The sequence below is a fragment of the Osmerus mordax genome, chromosome 16 (genome assembly GCF_038355195.1).
Source record: "Osmerus mordax isolate fOsmMor3 chromosome 16, fOsmMor3.pri, whole genome shotgun sequence".
Taxonomy (NCBI): Eukaryota; Metazoa; Chordata; class Actinopteri; order Osmeriformes; family Osmeridae; genus Osmerus; species Osmerus mordax.
In genome coordinates, this window is record NC_090065.1 from 13915854 (window position 1) to 13928501 (window position 12648).

Genomic DNA, 12648 nt, shown 5'->3' on the forward strand with positions numbered 1-12648 from the left:
CACAAGAACGAGGGAGTGAGAAAACGACAGAGCGAGAGGTGAGAGCGATGGGCTGATTTACAAAGGGATGCTGAGCAGACTGGAGTATGTCCTCAGAGCAGACAAAGTTCCCCCCACACATTCCAGCCCGGACATTTTCCCATGCTCGTAGCCCGGAGTCTGACTCAGCGCGGTTATCGCTGGGACCATGTCATAAGGAAAGCCACTGACGGCTTGCAGAGGAGAAACCCCTGAGAGGAGGCCAAGGCGCTAAGCTGCTAGTCTTTAACGTCAGATCCTCCCAAGACATTTCACGAAAGGTCACTGTGGTAGAAGGGCTCAAGTACACAAAGCTCTCAGGACCAACACTGAAACAGGAAGGGATCCATACGCCACTTCAGAGAAACACAAAAGAGAGAAAACAATCAACTCGGCTGTTGGTTGCCCTGTAAATGGGCGCTGGTAGAGCAGGAGGATATTTCCGTTTTTTGTGGTTCAGAGGCTTGTCCCATGTGTTGTTTGTGGCCCAGACGGCCACATCTTTAACCCCCTCCTCCCCGAGCCCTCTAACCTCGACCCTGCTGGGAGAGCCCTGTCCTGCAGGACTTCCTGTGGGATCTCCCCACGCCCCCGTCAGACTCGCTCTCCCCGAGTAACGAGGCGAGGCGTCAGAGGCCTGATTATTTGCACTGACCCGGGTCTGTCTCCTCGGGGCGGCCGCCTCGGCACAGTTGCGCTGGATCACACTGACGCGGAGAGAGGGAGAGGGGGGGGGGGGGGAAGAAAACAGAGGCTGGCTCCAGTCAGGCGGCCCTCCTCGGCAGGTTGATGAATGTCCAGGACTTCACGATCTTTACCACCCAAGCCAGCGGAGTCAGGCTACAATGAGTTACAGTCTCGAGGCTAGGGCCCTCTCACCCCCCCCCCCCCCTCTTCGACCGGCCAGGGAGCCCCCACAGCCCCCCAGAACCTGAGCTGGCCAGCCTGCCTCCCCCACAGACACTGAGGGTCTATCCTCGAGCGCTCCGCAGAGCCCCCCCACGCCCCTCCCGCCCCCCCCACGCCACCACCTCCCTCACCCTTTCAACTCTCTGACCTGACTGGTCTGATTCTACCAGGGCTGACACACTCACAAGGCCCACTATCAAGATCCAGCCAGCACATTTCGTTTGTCTTTGTTTCCCTTTCATTGGCATATCGTTCTGATATCTCCCTCATATGGGCTGTCAGACAGAAGATGAGTGGGGGGGATGGGTGTTGTGGTGAAAGAGGGGAAGAAAACATTTTGGAGCAGCAGTCCTATTATTGTGGATTCTCTTCAATTTGTTCCAAACCTGTTTCGAAAAGTGAAGTGTTTGTTGGCAAAGGCACCAAGGTGGGTCCCATTAGGATGTCTATAAAACAGAATGAGAATGGCTGGAAGAAAACAGCAGCATTGTTAAAGATACCCCCTGCAGTTACTGCAAATTATACATTACCAAAAGGCTTTTCACCATGTCTGTGCTGCCAGAGGCAAGCCATTTACTAGATAACTGATAGATAGCACTGCCTTTAAATTGTCCTTTTTCTACAGTTCAATGTCCAATAAATGTCTGCTTTGCACACAACTTTGTTATATCAATTATCAATCAATCTATAAGTATGTTGTTTGGAAGAACATTATGTTTATCGAGAAGCTACGAATCTGGACGTATACTTTTATAATAACCTTTACCAAAGTTACATTATTGATGATCTAAACATGCGACTGCTTAGCTCGTTAGCAACACAAGCCCTGCATCATTGCCAGTGACGTCGACCCCTCTAGAACCAAAGCAATCAATGGTGAAACATAAGATGGAGTAATGACATGGGCGCAGGGCAGCGAAGAACATGCCACGCCATTACAAATGTAATTATTCCTTATTAGAGCAAAGCACAGTCTATTACGCTGCACACCAATTGCGATTGGCAACACTTGGGGTAATTTGATGACGCACACATCTCGGTGCTCTTGGCAGGATCCAGGATGTGTGTCTTCCAGCCCTTTCTCATGGTCCGCCAGCAGGGTGGACTACAGGCAAGTCACACCCGAGGAACCCTTCTAACAATACATACTATGGTTAGAATGAAGTAATATCATGCTGCTTTGGGCATCTATGTCATACTTTGCAATGACTAGCATTTGTCAGCAGAAAATGGAAGGGTGTGTTGCTAGGAAACTGCATCAAACTGTGAGCCACTGATGACTGTTCAGCCAGTGACACCCCGACTCTCCTCCCCACCGCACCGCTCCTGTGACCCAATAACCTAACACCCGACCAATCATCACACGCTGGGGGTGCCGGGGGGCGGGGTCACGGACACATTAAACATCAGATAACTGTGGAGATAGAGACTTGCAATCAGCTGACACGGGCCACCGTCAAAGGAGGCTTTGAGTGGTTCTTTCAAAGGAACCACTGTGTGCTCGCGGCTCATCCGTCTGTTCCCTCCAGACCAGATCGGACTTCCGTCCAACCCTCCCCCCCTAAAAGACCGCCCCCCCAACCCCCCCCCCCCCCCACTCCCACCCACTGCTGCAGGAGACATTCCTGGTCAGACGGTTGAATGGCAGCCCTGTTGCATGTCAGCCTTGGCGGCAGCAGCCAGCGGTTTACAAGGTCCCCGCTGTGTGGAACTGTGACCCGGCCTCTGAGCTGAGCTCCCAGGTGACAAATAAAACACTATCCCTCACAGGAGCCGAGGCCTTAACACTTCACAATGCTAACCTAATTGTAGCAGCGAGTGGCCAGAGCGCTGCTCTGCCAGCCATTCAGAGAATCACTGCTAATGGGGATGTAAACAGAAGGCGGTAAAGCGTGTGGGATGAGGTGGTTAATGCGGACCCCTTTAAATGGCCACTTACTGGTAAATACAGCTCATGCAGTATTGTTTAAAGTTGTTTCTTGGTGGATTTCAGTTACTCTCGCGTTTGAATCGACACCTTAAATAGTTCCAAAATAAAATCTGGTCAATGATGGTGGATGTTTTACATAAAATACAGTATATATGTATAGGGCCTAACACACAACAAAATACAAGAAAGGCAGCTTGGTAGTGGGTATTGATATGATGAAACAGCAACCACCCAATATTATAGTCACTGTAAATCTTTGATACGCAAAGGGGGCAAAAATACTGAGGTATAAATTGGGAAATGGATATGTAAACAGAAATGTTATGTAAACATAAAAAGTGTCCAACAAAGTTCCTCATTGTGGAGATGGTCCAGTTCCTGAGATCAAATGAGCAGGTTCTCAGCAGGCTATCAGCATCCTTAACGCTGGCTGTAAACTAAACCCCCTGGTAGGTCAAAGGTTGAAATGTTTGGGTTTCAGGGCGACGCCAATGGGTGAGCATTGCCAGAATTTACTGTGGAGTCTGACACACAGTTACCGCCCATGAATTAGTGACCTTTCAACCCCCCCGTCTCCCCCCCCCAACCCCCTGCCAGCGAACTCCAGCACACCTCTACTTCAGCCTGATATCCACAACACAACACAAATTAGCAAGACCAGAGGATGAGAAATCGAAATCAAACTGCCGGACAGAATGCTCAGGTCTTCCCTTCTGACATGCTGCAGACAGGCAGGTTTTGTTTGAGTGATTGAAAGTTATGTCACAACCGTAATGTGGAAATGTGTCCCATCTGGGAGGCGGAGGCCATGTTTGAAGTCCCTGTTTACAGAACCCGGGGGGAGGCAGTTCAAACAATCGCTCTGTCTTCACAGCCATTTAGGAATCTGTGTTGTGTTTCACAGAACGTGGGGCTGGGTAAATGACTGGCTGATAGGAAGATTGTATGTTTACTGTGAGAGTGGGCTAGTCACATCAGAAACAAAACAAAAGTTGGAAGAGGTCAACTCAGGTAACGTGTGGCGGGTGGAGCCGAACAGAAGTTCCTCCAGACCAGCAGTGGTGCATGTTGACAGAAAACTTGAAATGGAGATGTTTCAGTACTGAAGTCTAGATCTAAAAGTAAACCAGAGACGATTGTAAAAAAAAAAAAGAGAAAAGAAATCCAGAACAAATAGCAAAGAAAAACATTGAAAAAATTGACGAATCTCACAATGTCCATCTCAGTCAGTGTGAATTAGACCAGGAGGGATTCCATTACCCAAAATAGAAATAGCCCCAATGACTTATACAGGAACTGAACCAGACAGTGAGGTTGAATGGGTCATTTTAAATAATGAAAAGCACAATAGTCACTTTGTCTGAGTCAGAGATGCACGATAAAAGGCAACATCATGGGAAAATATATCTGCAGTGCCAGAATAAATCTTCCTGGGTAAAAACAATTACAGTGCTTTGATCAATACTCAGCATGATAGGGAGGCATCTCTGAGGGCAGGTCTTACGAAAGAAACATTCCTGAGAGGAAACTTTTAAAAGCTTTCTCATTGCTCCACTTCCTGTTCAGTCATTTGGCAGGCAGACACTGGCAGACACCTCGACGTGTACCACAGTTTTCAGTTAGGTGCGCAGGACAGCAGGAGAGCCAAACCTGCCACAGCATTGAGGGAAGGGAGAGAGGAGAGAGAGAGAGAGAGAGAGAGAGAGAGAGAGAGAGAGAGAGAGAGAGAGAGAGAGAGAGAGAGAGAGAGAGAGGAGAGAGAGAGAGAGAGAGAGAGAGAGAGAGAGAGAGAGAGAGAGAGAGAGAGAGAGAGAGAGAGAGAGAGAGAGAGGAGAGAGAGAGGAGAGAGAGAGAGAGAGAGAGAGAGAGAGAGAGAGAGAGAGAGAGAGAGAGGATGAGAGGAGAGGATGAGCACAAACGCTTATCAGGAGCCCGGAGCTGCAGAGATTACTTGAAACACGCACACACAAACACACACATACACACACCTGCTGGATCACTGCTTTCTCATTGAGCATGCAGTGTCAATCCTGATACCCCAGGAACGAAAGCTGTGATTACAAAGTCCTCTCCATGTAAATTCATGGATCCAAGAGAGTGGAATGTAGTTTACATAATATACACAGTTTTTATCCTGCTAATATATCACTTTCTGCCCATATAGCTGTTTGGGGTTTGTGCTAATATTAATCCCTACATTTTCTGTGGCCACATTCCTGAGAAATTTAGCACCATATATTGCATCTCTCTTCACTTTTTGGCTGTTTTGAAAAGAGTCATTTTACATATCTCTTATTTGTACAATATACATGAACATTGTAAAGTAATACAAAACTGTAAATCTTTTGATACAATTATTATTCTTCAGAAACTTCTGGAATTAACAAGCTGATTGAACGCACCAGGTTTGAAAACACACTTGTTATCTTTGACGAAGAGAAGTAGTCAGTCATTTGTGCGTAAGATTTACTATCAAATAATGTTGCTGTAGGGACTGATTGCTCTCTCGTTCCACTGAGCGGCCGAGCTCTAGATGAGAGCTATTGTAAGAGCACTAATACAAACCAGATGTTAAACTTGTGTCCTCAAAATGAATGGGCCTATTGGGAAACCAAGGAAAGTCTCAGGGGACATTCCACCGGAGCCTAAGCTGATTGGTTCACATTGAAACAACATGGCCAAGATAAACGCAGATTGGAAGAAAAGGGGTCTCTGGACGCTGGAGTCTAAAATAAATCGTTAAAGCTAAAGGAGGAGCTTAGCTCATCCTCTAAGGAAAACAGTGAGTTTTGCAAGTGAGTGACACATATGATGACTGTGGCGCCAGGCAGCTCCAGTCTAGGGCCCAGCGGTGGGCTGCCTGGGAAGTGGGGAGCATCAGAGGCCGAGCTTCCTCTGTGCTGATGTCACGAGGCTGTAGGGGATTACTTTTTCCTAGCCCCTTGTCTGTATTTTCCCCTCACGACTCGACTGTTTTAGAAAGGGCAGAATCGGAACACATGCGACCGAAGAAAGTGATCTCCGTTTGATGTTTCAAGAGGTCGAGCCTTAAGATCTTTGAGCTAATTTCTTAAATGCAGAAATTATGGTGGAAATCTATTCTGTGCTAAATCTGTGGCTTACTTTTGTAAAAAAAAAAAAAGAAAAGAAAAGAAAGAAAGAAAAAAAGAAAAATAAGAAAGAAGAAAAGTAAGAAAAACGAACAAATACTGATTTTTGTTCAACAACCAATAATACTGCATCCCCACGCCACGTGAGCGTGACATTTAGTCATTTAGCAGACGCTCTTATCCAGAGCGACTGATCCAGCAAGCATGGAATTCTTTTTTATTTATCTTTCTAAAATCAATGTGTTTGTGGAGTCCGTAACAGTCCATTGGCAGCTGGAGTCTGGGGGGCTTTCTTCAACACAGGAAACGGCTCTGTGGCCACCACAGTCTGCCCTCGAACTGTCTCCACAGTCTCCCCTCCACCCCCAACCCCCTCCGGACCCTTTACTCATGTTACCCTCAACAACTCAGACCGAGTTATCACAACAAGGCCCCTGGCTCCAAGGAGGCCAGAGATGTGATCATCCTCTCACACTTGGTTTTAACAGAGATGCAGAAAAGGCCAACTGCAAGGTCATGACAGAAACATCTTCATTAGCGTTAGGTAGTTCCCACCCTCTGTGTCTCTGATATCGGGGGGGGGGGGGGTCCAAAGTAAGATCTAAAAAGAGAAGCACGCTTCCAAACAATAGCTGGAAAGCAGGAGTGCCGTGGTCCTTTCCTCTGACAGTGGGCAGGCCAGCGTGTTTTGTAAGCACTTCCATCCTGCAAAAGCCCCTGGTGAACCTCCACCTGCTAGCTAGCAAGCTACGCTGCAGCTCTTGGAGGGAGGCGCCTGCAAGCCAGCCTTCCCCCTCATTTCACTGGCGCCAGCGCTCAATGGGCCCTGCACTTTGATTATTTGTGTTAACAGTTAATTTAGCACCACAGACACGTGTGCCAAAGCTGGCTTCACTTCCTCATGCATCACCAACAAATGTGACTTTTATGAGTTCCTTTTCACGGGGCCACCCCCCACCTCTCTCCTCGGCTCGTCGGGCCGACTCACTCTCTACTCTCCACAGACTGTCTTGACCCCCCCCCTCCTCTTCCAGTCCCCTCCCTTCTTTCCAACCCCACCTCCCCCACTTGCTCGCTGGTCCTAATCTCTTCCACATCTTGCAGGAGAGAGTTATTTCTGGCTCCTCTGTTCCCAGTGTTTGCATTATCAGGAATACATTTCATGTCAATTTATGGTTGGTTAATACCGCCGAGACTCTTTCTTAGGGAGATTTGCACTTCAGTTGAAAAGAAAGCTTAACCCACAAAAAAAGGTCCTGTCACATTTTGAAACAACTTTTCCAGTTGGATCAGGGCTCACGAAAAGAACCACTGAGATGAATTAAAGGAATAAGTGTTTCATAGGCCTACTTATAGTCAAAATTACACACAGTAAAAAATGCAGACAGTTTATTGACTCTTGGTTTTATAAAAAAAAAAATCTTAAACCCTTTAGGACTGCTGCACTCTGAACATAATGATTTCGAAAAGTGAGATAGAGCTCAAACACTGCAAGTATTCGCGTGTTGGGAACGAAATAACTACAATGTCTTCTCCTTTTATTAAGATCTCCACACTCAGCGCTTTGAGGAGCACGTCTGTCTTCGGGCTGTTTCATGGAGAGCCCATGATGTGAGTGAGCAGCCTGGATGTTGATGGCTAGTTAGCAGGGAGACTGATACTTGAGGGCTGGGAAGGAACAGTGCTGAGGGAGCAGAAACCAGCCGCACACGCATGAGCTCATGCCAGAACTATGCTAGCAGAAAGCCGCAGGAGCCATGGAAATATTTGGATGTCTCTTTTTGCTCTTTTCCTAGTGTGCAGTGTAACCAAGTGCATCATCTTTTATGGTAAGAGGCACGTTTTCATGTGGCCGGGGACTGAATGCTAAGATGTTGGTCTCTTGTTTTTTGTTGAATATTCAACCACTCAACATGAGCAAACAATGACCCCATCCACCCAAGGCCACACCAGCTCTCCTGTTGTACTCTTCTTTGAACCCTGATACAAAGTTTCTTGATCCTAGGATGAAACTCTAACCAAAGCTTTCCCAGTATGGTCAGAGGTCTGTGTTTAATCAGATTTGGAGGGATCGCACTGTCTAGTTTGTATCCTATAATTGGTTATAAACACATAAAAATGACTTTGACATAATCCTGTTCACCTCACGAGCATCAGTTGGGCTGGCTGCATTAACGAATGTGAAGACTTAGTAGGATCTCTCCTCTCACACCCTTTAAAATGTGACAAGCTTGCAAACAGTATACAATCTGACGAGGGACTTGTGGATGCTGTTGAAGACCCCCAAAAAATTGAGGATTCTTTTGCCGGCAGTCGTGTGATTTTCTTGCATGCTCTTCATGTGTTATTGAGTCCTCGATATTAGCTTGGGTTGTGCATGTGTCTCTCCCTTTATTTCTGTCTACAACTTTATTTCCCTTCTCTTCCTTTCTGTCTAAATACTCTTGTCCAATAGGCCAATTTTTACTTATGTTTCCCTCTTTGAAGCATACTGAGACGACCTAAAAACACTGAACATTGAATCAATTATTAATCAACACAATTGAGAAAAAACACACATCCACTATCTTTTTCTCCACACACACAATTCAAAGCCGTGATGACAAAGGCCAGGATTGGGGGACTGTGAGAGGACGGTCGTGGGGGAATGCTCCTGGGGACACCAGGCTCCAGCGGGCTCCAGCAGCACACGGCCAGGATTCCCTCCTCTTCCTTCCCTGTATTGTCCCTCTTCCTGCGGGGCCAGGATCTCCTCTCGGTGGCCATCGCTGCCACAATAGCACCAGCAGGCACTGGGCATGAGGGGGTGACCGCGGGGACAGCGGCAGTCAGCTTGACAGGATGTGACACACTTCTCTCAACAATTAACGACTACAAAGCGCTGTCTGACACGGCGCGACAGGCTAATGTGACATTAGCACGGTGACGATCCCTGGCTGACAGACATGATCACACCCAACCATCACAAGGGGCAGAAGAACAACAATGTGAATAGTGGCGGTGTGTAATTATTATTGAGGGCATGAATGAGGTAGCCGGATATGATGGGGGTCTGTCCAAAATAAACGATGGTTCCACCTTCTGGATATGGAAAATGAGTGCCGTTCAAATTGAGGGGAATGGAATACAACCAATACATTTTCAAGGATTAGCCTATTGCAAGGTATTCAGAACAGCACCCCTCCAAAAAAAACGATGTAAACAGCTAAATGAATATCCAAGCAAATGAATGAAACCATCACATAAATTGGACGGCTGTGTCTTCAAGGCATTAGGCACGTTGCACAATTCAGTGCATAATAAGTCACTGGGAGCAAGAGCAGATCCGGATGGTGACACGATGGTTCAAACAATGTGGACATGTTGTGCCGAACAGTCTTTGTGACTGTAGGGGAAAAAGCCGAGGCAGCAGGCCGGTACTTCTGTTCCCCAGTTTTCTTATCATGCACAGTCCTCTCAGTATTAATAATAATATTACTGATGGCACGGGCGAGAGAAAGGGATTAGTGCTTATACTGCTGGATGAGGGTCGCCGCCTGGCTGGTATACATATGGGATTTGACTTGACTTTCTTTAAACACGGCAAATGGGAAGCCAAAAATCTTTTTCATTTAAGAGCAATTAAGTAGATCCCAGAATCACTGGCTCCAGCATGCCGCCGACTTTTTTTTATTTTCTGTTTTTTTACTACCCATTTCCTCTCGCCTTGCGCCAGCAGCAGGAACGCTCACTTTCTCTCACAAAGCCACATTTCCAATGCCAGAATCACACAAGGACCACCACGATTAAGTGCAAGCCTTGCTTCCCTAAACATGTGAGACATAATAAGGCCCTAACACTGGAGAAGTGTTGTGTTCCAACATTTATGTGAGGTAATTAAAAACATCCAGCGGTAATTTAATAGTTCCCGCTGAGGAGAGACATGAAGTCTACTGACTTTTTCTCTGTGTAAATAACTTGGAATGCAATGAGTACACAGATTATTTGTTCATCTTTTCTTTTTTTCCTTTTTTTCCTTTCATGAAGTCTACTGACTTTTTCTCTTCAACATTCAAGCTCTCAAGATCACACTGGGGATTTCATCAGGAAGTACATGTAGGGAACTTGCATACTTGTTCCACACATTCTGTTTATTGTCATATACTGTTTATATCAGGCTAACATATGATTCAGAGGCTGCCCCTGAATAGAGGCTGTTTCTCTGTGAGCCTACATTCCAACAAGCAGGAGCACAAAATAACCTTGAGCATACACTGAGGCATATCTTCATGCGGACTGCTCTGTGAAGTGCTGCTCTGTGAAGCGCTGCTCTGTGAAGCGCTGCTCTGTGAAGCGCTGCTCTGTGCTGCTCTGCTCTGTGAAGCGCTGCTCTGTGAAGTGCTGCTCTGTGAAGCGCTGCTCTGTGCTGCTCTGCATAGCGCTGTTCTGTGAAATGCTGCTCTGTGCTGCTCTGTGCTGCTCTGCTCTGTGCTGCTCTGTGAAGTGTTGCTCTGTGAAGCGCTGCTCTGTGCTGCTCTGCTCTGTGCCGCTCAGCTCTGCGCTGTTCTGTGAAGTGTTGCTCTGTGAAGCGCTGCTCTGTGCTGCTCTGCGAAGCGCTGCTCTGTGAAGTGCATGTCAATAGCTCAGGGAGACCAGAGTGCAGCTGACATGTGGTTCCAATCGCTCTCTTTTCTCACAGTAAGAGGAGGCCGTTCATGTACCTCACTGTAAATACAGGACTTAAACACACACCAGACGTTGGCTGTTTTCACAGCACAAAACCTGAATATGTAATCAAATCCCATCAGAATAAACAATGCGATTCTGTTACCAATTGAAGTCTTTTTTCTAATAAACTATAGATAAACAACTACTTGAAAAGAGAAACCCTGGCTGGGACACTGTCTCCCATTCACTGTTCCACCTCCCCATGTTGATAGAAATGTAGGCTGAGTGTCTTGGGGTGCAATTTCCCCCAGTTTCAAATTATATTCTACACCACATTCTTCAAGCATGTCATATTATGTAAAATGTATGCGAAGGACATCATTAGCATGACAAAGCTGAACCCCAAAAAAAGAAGGAATATTTCATAAGGAGGGAGACTTTCATTTTTTACACGTTCTTCCCATGGCCATAAAGAAGACAAAGCTATTTACAGTATGAGCAGACAGAAGACATGACCTCTTGGACCCCGGGCGACAGGGAAGGGGTGAGGGGTGGGTGGGTTGAGTTGGGGGTGCAAGGCAAGAACTCACGAAGGAGTTGTGGCTCCAGAAGCTGGTCACAGTAGACTAGCACTCGTGTTCTCATGACATTCCTTCCCAACTTAGATCACTGAGCAGTCTCAGGCTATGTCGAGTCATTCCAACCCAAAACTAACGTTTACCCATTTCTCTCCCTGTCTGAGAGTGTGACACTGCACACTCCAGAACTGGAGCAGAACTGGAATAAAACATTAAATCATCTCAGTAAGCCTCCAATCCATTTTTCTTGCATAGAGGTAGGAGATAAAAGAAAAGGGATTCGACAGATGCTTTGTTCAGATGACCGAGTTTGAAATTCAGATTAGCCTGATGGGTTGGGGGTTAAACCGTCAGGTATGACTTGGCTGCTCTGAATAAGATGAGTTTCTCTCGAGTTAAAGCATAGAAGGCTTAGTTTGAACGGTAATACATTGGAGGATGTCTCTGGTGTGTGAAGGGTCACACAGTCAGGGTGGCAGTTATGTACCACAGTATTTGAAAGGCCTGAGACAGTCGTAATCTTTCAGGAGCAGCAGACAGAACTGAGTTCACCAACTCTTCTAAAATTCTTTCAGTGTTTTGCCCTTGTGTCGTGCACTGAAGGTGTGGTGTGTCCCATATGTCTGCTGGAAGTCATAGAAGCAAGGAACGGACGTCTTCCAGTGACATCGTTTCCGCCTGACACTGTTTAATCACTGGAATATCCACTGCAACAGGAACAAACTCAACAGACAGGAGTCATTTGGATGAACAACATTGTATTCCCAGTGAACTTTTCCTTTAGGAACTTCCGGCAGGCAAGACAGTGGAAATGAACAGAATGATTTATTCGTAATGTTAATAAATCATTAATTAATTGTAATTAGATTTAGACGCACAAAGAGTACAAAAAAGGACACAGAGTAATGAGCAGCACTAAAAGAATAAGCGTGCATCCCTTTGGCAACAACAACAAAGCTGTATTCAAGAACATGATATGAACACGTAGAAATGGAGCTGGGAGCAGCACAAGCATCACACTGTCCCCCCTCTCACACTGTCCCCCCTCTCACACTGTCCCCCCCTCTCACACTGTCCCCCCCTCTCTCACTGTCCCCCCTCTCACACTATCCCCCCTCTCACACTGTCCCCCCCTCTCTCACTGTCCCCCCCTCTCACACTGTCCCCCCTCTCACACTGTCCCCCCCTCTCACACTGTCCCCCCCTCTCTCACTGTCCCCCCCTCTCACACTGTCCCCCCTCTCACACTGTCCCCCCCCCCTCACACTGTCCTCTCTCTCACACTGTCCCCCCCTCTCACACTGTCCCCCCCCCACACTGTCCCCCCCCCCACACTGCCCCCCTCTCACACTGTCCCCCCCTCTCACACTGTCCCCCCTCTCACACTGTCCCACCTCTCACACTGTCCCCCCCTCTCACACTGTCCCCCCTCTCACACCGTCCCCCCCCTCTCACA